The sequence below is a fragment of the Gossypium raimondii genome, chromosome 8 (genome assembly GCF_025698545.1).
Source record: "Gossypium raimondii isolate GPD5lz chromosome 8, ASM2569854v1, whole genome shotgun sequence".
In the NCBI taxonomy this organism is placed as follows: Eukaryota; Viridiplantae; Streptophyta; class Magnoliopsida; order Malvales; family Malvaceae; genus Gossypium; species Gossypium raimondii.
The window spans coordinates 6,467,829-6,475,042 of record NC_068572.1 but is presented as its reverse complement, the minus strand read 5'-3'; positions in this window follow the sequence as shown (position 1 = coordinate 6,475,042).

Genomic DNA, 7,214 nt, shown 5'->3' with positions numbered 1-7,214 from the left:
AGAGGCCCTAAATATCTTTACTAAATATGTAAGGAGTTATGTTATCGTGAATTAAATTTTGGTTAGGTAATTTTATTGAATTAGTGATTTATTAAGGTACAGAGACTAAATTGTAAAAATGGTAAAAACTAAATTGCTAGAAAAATTGTAATTAGAAACAAGTAATTATAGTGAACAGTGGCTATTTAATGTGTGTGAGATCTATGTTATAAAAGTGAATTATTAAAATTATAAAACATATGTTATAATATTAATAATATTAAAATATAAGATAAAATGGGTTAAGTGGGATGACAGAGAACACATTTCTCTTTTCATCCTCAAATGCCCGAATATTAGATGAAGAGAAGCGACCCACGATTTAGGGGTTTAAAATTTCAAACATCTAATTGGTTAGTGCAATTTAATCATTTTTTTATAATTTTTCTGTTTTTGAAATCTTGGGAGTCTAATTTATTTAGTCCATGTATTAATTTTTAGAATTGTTAAAGTTTTAAAAGTTACCATAGTCGATAATTTAAAGCTTTAGGTACTAAATTGATAGATTTTAAGCTTAGAGGTGAAATAAAAACTAAATTGTGAAGTTGATTGAAAGTTTTGAGCATTAGGGACTAAAGTGCATAAACTGCAATTTTGGTTGTTAATTAAGAAATAGGAGGTCCTAAATGGACTATAGTGAAATCAATTTGAAATTTGGAGTTCTAAATTGTGAATTATGTTTGTCCCGATTTTAAGGACTAAATTGAATAATATGCAAAATGTGTATAAATTGACGATTGTTTCTGAAATTGGTTGTATTTTGATAGTTTTATGTATTTATGTTAATCCATAGTTAACGTCAACTCGGATTCCTCGAAAAGGAAGGGAAAGGATAAAGTCGTCGATAAATAACTCGAAGTTTATGGTTTGTATTTCTATAATCCGAACATTTTCAATTGTTGCATTTATGAACTTTGTTGCATGGTAAGACCATAAGGTAAGTTTAAAATGATAAAACGAGCTTATTTGGATTGATTGTTAGCGATAATGACTAAATTGAATAGTTTTGAAAATATTATAGATTGTTGTAAATATTCAGTTGAATCTATTTTGTGCTAAAATAAGTTGTTTCATATGTAGAATTAAGAAATTGATTATAAATGAAATTGAAATAAGGGTGGATAGTGGATATCGAATTATAAGTTCGGAAATGTGAATTTGATATTGCACGATTTAATTGATTCGATTGATATATGAAAAAAATTATATGTTGCAACTGTGATAGCTCGATTTAAGATAAGCAAAATGAACTATATAATCAAGTGATGTGTTAGGACTTGTAGATTGACATATTAACTTGCATTTGAATTATTGGTTTGTTGGTTCTTGTATTAAATGATTTATATGATGTTTTAATGTTCGATTATAAAAATACCACTAAATTGTACTCAGCGTATGGTTTTATTTTCTGTACACAGGCTAGGTACTTTTCGATTTGGTCGTCAACTCAGCATCTAGCAACAACTCAGACTCAAGTGTTGGTGATGTATTAATTTTGGTCATGGCATGTACTTACGGTGTCAATTAATTATACAATATTTTATTTTGGTTACTTATAACATTTTGAGGATCAAGTATATAAATGTATAAGTATATATTGGAAATGGTCATGTTAATATTATCTTGTTGACGTAGTTTGACATATATGCTTAATGGTCTAAGCGGTAAGAGTGATGCGCTTGGACACATGGTTATGAAAGTTATAAATGGTAGGCTTGTGTTGAACTTGTGATGAATGATAAGTTTTAGTGCATGTTTTTATGGTTGAAGTTGACTTATTCAATATGTCTTAAAGGGTTAAATGATGTATGCTAGGTTGAACATGTTGAGGTGCCTTTGTAGGCATATTGATATGGTTTGAATGTGATATTTTGGTTGACTTTGAATTGTTGATTGAGGTGCGAATTGTGACATATTGGTTAGGCACTTAGGATGGTTGTTATAAGTGATTTTTTTTGTATGATTTTGATTTTTTTTTAATTGGTTGAAGTATGGTGCAATGTTGGCTTGTGGCATAAGAGAACTAGGGATAGAAAACTTGTACTGAAAGGTTTGGCGTATAGTAGTAAATAGTTTGTCCGGCGTATTGTTATCCACCTAAGTGATTATTTTGGCATATACGTGTGGGCGTATAGTAATTGCCACATGAGTTAGTAAGAATTTGACTTCATGATATTCTATTATATTAGGAGAAGTTAGTATTATGAGATAAATGAGAAGTATGGATTGAGTATTCGCCAAAGGTATAGTACGCCTGATTTGTTTGGAATATTATACTAGTTAGATTTTAAGTAACTTGGTTAGAAATCAGCTAGATAGCCAAACTAGATAATTGTGATTGCATGACATTTATTAATATTTCTCTCAAAAAATTGTAGGCCATTAAAAAGGCAAGTTCTAAAACACATGACAGTTTTTAAATTCCACTAAGAAAGTTGAGTCATATTTATATGTGAGAGATGAGTTCTAAAAGGGGTATTCTTTCGTTTTCCTTTCCATCAAGTGGTATTTATTGGTACTTTACTTAAGTTTGAATGTATCTTACATCGATGATCTAAAAGCTATGGTTCTTTTATGATCAATGGTAATTTCGCATCAGGGTAAGTATTTGAATTCTGCATGTTAAGTTTTGAATGAGTAAATCTGTATGTGGTAATTGAACAGTAAAACTGTAAGTATAAGGTTCTTGCATGAGATTTTCAGCTAATGAAAGGATAAGTAAACTGTATGTACAAGAGTAGTAATAGTTAAATTATGTTTCTAAGCAGTGGTTGTTGCTGGTTCGAGATGGATATCTAGATCTGGAGTTTGAACTGCACTAAGTGAGAATCAGGTGAGTCTCTACCATGACTCTTTTAAGTAAACTCTACAAGTAGAGGTAATTTGTAACACCCCAAACCTGACTCAGATGTTACGGTCTAGTCTAGAGATATTACAATAGCTTGTTAAGGAAATTTTGATTTAATCAAATTCGGTGTGCGTTTAGATAGCATAAATTTTAACAAAACTTCTCACAAAAATTTGGAAAAACTTACGTCCGAAAAATACTCACTCTAAACCCAAAATTTTGTACTCTAAATCGTGAATTTTGATTGTATCTATTTCGACAAATCATTTCTAGTTTTAAGGTAAACACTCGTTAAAGTCGTTTGTTTATTTACAGAAAAACTTTTTAAGGGTTATTTAGCTTGCAGCAGAAAATTTTTAGAGTTTTAATTTTGAAAACAAAATTTTAATTTTTAACCCGTGAGGTTTTGCAGTATCACGTTTGTAGATATCAATATCGGCAAATTAAATAGAAACTAAAAAAACCCAAAAACAAATTACAGTCCCCAAAAGTCTAAAATAAATAATTACAAAAAATCACCAAATTTAATTTAACTGATAAAACCATCCGAGCTCTCGCTTGCCGTCTGATTCTAATTTACCAATTACCTGAAATGTCAGAAATAAAACAAATGAGTGAGTTATAGAGCTCAGTGTATAACTAAAACTCAAATTGAGATCACACACATTGCGATATACAAAACAGAAAATTTCATAACGATCAATCAAACATAATTGAATATGCATGACTATGCCAATGCGATATTTTTTTAGAAAATCATAATGCAGATTTTTCAAAAAACGTCCTACCTAACTCCACTACACACCAAAATAGAGTTCTCCCCCGAACTCATCCATCCATAACACACCAATAAAGTCATCTCAGATTGTCCGACAATGATGACCCGCCACCCTGGGTTGCCCAGCAACGACGGCTTATCAATACAGCTAAACTGCCAAATCAAATATATGTGGTCAAGCCACTGTATTGCAACTCAGCTGTCGAAACAAAAAATATGTAGCTGAGCACTAAATACACAGATCATTAAAGTGTGAGTACAGAATTTTCATCCTTTAACATTATCCCAAACCCCATGCAATCTGTCATGGCATGCATGTACAAAATCAGAATGGTGAGCATGTAGGACATGCTGACGTACAGTAACAGAAACAGATGGCATGGAAGTCCATGCTCTACAAAATAGATTTATTAAACCTTTAAGAAACACATCAGTTTTGCCATGAAATCACATGCATGGTTACATAACAGATTCACAAATACAAATTAACAAAATCATACATTATACAAACTTATATAGACATAGCGAACAAGAACATACCATCAGAGCTACCAGTATCATAATATGCAAATAAATATCACAAATACCCTAAACACATCAACACATGGGCATATTCATCGATACCTTATTTTCAGGTTTTAATTAAGCGGTACGAACCCTATGGAGAGGCTAAATATAGTTCATGAAACATAACGAGCCAAAATGAGAATTTTTAGAAAATAGGCCCACACGACCCAAATAGCCCAGACCGTGCGACAGTCTGGCACACGGCCTATCACACGATCGTGTGTCACACACGACCTACCACACAATCATGTGGCATCAACAGTCCCAATTTTAGCTTTCATTGATCACTGATTTCTCGAGTTTTCGTTACACACCTTGATGTTTTCTGATAAGGGTTCCAAAAACGAGTTTACTAGCACCAAAATTGACAGTACACACAAGTTAATTAACCTGAAAACCCAACCTGAAACGTTAATTCAACAACCAATGTCAACAGTCGAACTAAAATTATGGAGAAAATTAACCTTCACAATGGCGAATAAACACTTACTGTTCCAAAAATAGCAGCCAACACCAATTAATTCCTCGGAAGACACGATTTCTACACTCCTCACCTAACCGAAATCGCAAAACATCTATTAAGCCAGCAATTTAACAATAGAAACATTCAAATAAGCTTACGAAAAACTCACTCATAAAAACTTTCAAACTTACAACAAAATACTTGCAACACACAATCGATACGAATTAATTGGCAAAAAAATTGAGAATACGAGACCATAAAGAAGAAACCGAAAAGAAACAATGAGGCGAAAAAAAAAGAAATTGACTGAAAAGCAAAAAGAAGAATAAAAATAAAACATAAAAAGAAAAGAGAATAAACCTTCTATAACCAAAAATAAAAAATAAAACAAAAATTGGGAATAGTGGTGAAAGAGAAGTATACAACAGTAGTGGCGAGAATTTTAAAGAATTACCTATTATTATTATTTTCATTTATTTAATAATATTATTTATTATCAATATTTTTTTAAAAACAAAACTAACCACTAAACCCTCTATTTGATAACTTAATATATTAATCATAATTCAATTTTAACACAACCGCATCCACTTAATTGGCACAATGGAGAATAGCAAAAATTATTTACCATTTTCACACACAAGGATTCAAGCATAGGACCAAAGGGTAAGCTAAAGTCTTACCACTGAACTAGTAAACTCATTATGTGATTAATGGCGCGAAAATTATATTTAACTCTGATATCCAAATTTAGGGGTTGGAAAAAAAACAAATAATTCAAGGGAAGGGTTTTAAACACAGGACCTCAGGCACACATAACTAACACTTAGCCACTGCAACAAATTAATTTCTTAACACAATTCCACAACTTCTAACACAAAAACAAAACATGACCACTCTCATGTTTTACTAATCCAAGTTCTACTAATCCGATTTTTGGGATGTGACATATTTTATATATAAAAGATTATGTTAACTATAAAAATCAGTAATGTATGATCATAGTAAGGATAAAGCATGTATCATTACAATTTGTGTAGAGTTTTAGTTGAGAAGAATACTGATTTATAAGAGTGCGTGTATAGTTATGGTACGAAAAGAAATGTCAGACAGAAATTCAATCTTCTAGGTAAGTGAGAAATGAGAAATGCTCCATTGTGAAGCCTCTAGTAGGGAAGTTATAATGCTAATCAAACTGGCATATCACGGACTAGAAAAGAGTGTAAGACCATAAGGTAGAGACCCATGACAACTTGGTATGAATTGAAACCATTCATAGCATAGCCTCTAGTAAGATAAGATTCGAAAGGCAGATCGCGATACATGAATATTTGTAAGACCATGAGGTTAAGACCCATGGCAAGATATGAAATGACTGAATGTATGTATGTAAAATCATGAGGTTAAAACCCATGGCAAGATATGATATGATTGAATGAATGTATGTAATACCATGTGGTCAAGACCCATGGCATTATATAAAATGTATGTATGAATGTTCATGGCGTAGCCTTTGATAATGTGTAAATCGAAATGGCAAATCACGATACATGAAACTATATATAAGACCATGTGGTTAAGATCCATGGCATCTTCTATGAAGTCTGCTGGGATAGTAAACACGAGATTCTGTATGATTGTCCATATAGCGTGCTCTATTAGGTCTATGTAGCATAAATTGTCAGGAAAGCCTGATAAGATTTGAATCTGAATGTCTGTATCTATGGTAAGATACGAGTAAATTCTTTAGTTATGTAATAAGTATGGCTAAAATGAGGTATTGATATGTTCTGAGTTAAGAGTGATTAAGTCTTAAGGGTTTCCGTGAAAAATAGACGTGTATCTGTATGTTAAAAAGGGTATCCATTATGATTATCTTTAAATATGGAAAGTGAGTGGTATTGTACTTTCTTTTAAAATTATTATGGATCTAGGTTAACGTTATCTTGAGTTATGGGATTTAGATATAAAACAATATGGAATTCCTCTGAATGGTCTAAGTTGTACTCTTCAGCATGAGGGTGTGTAGTGTTGAACCAAGATATGTCTGAGCATAGTTTGACGGTATTTAGTTCTGTGTAAGTATTCACCAAATATAAGTATCCGCTCGTGATAAATGTCAGTGAACTTGTTGAAATAAGAGTAAGAGTTAAAGCATGGATTGTTAGAAGTTGGTTTTGAAGGTATGTTCTATTAAGAAATTCTTATGGGACAAGAGATTTATGAGACATTTGAAAGGATTCCTCAGTTAACTAGATAAGAAAGATTAAGTATGATAAGAGCATGATAACTGGCGTATAAGAGACTAATAAAACGGTAGTGGTATCAGTTGAAGTAAATGATGCAGAATAGTGGTTAACTAATAGTAGTTTATACAAGATTGCAAAGTAATCAATTTATTATTATAATGAGCTCACTAAGGACTCCTATACTTACAAGATTTGTTATTGTTTTTTAGGTAATTGAGAAGAGACTTCACCTGGAGTAACAACGCCAGGAGTACGCCAAGGTGGTGGCAG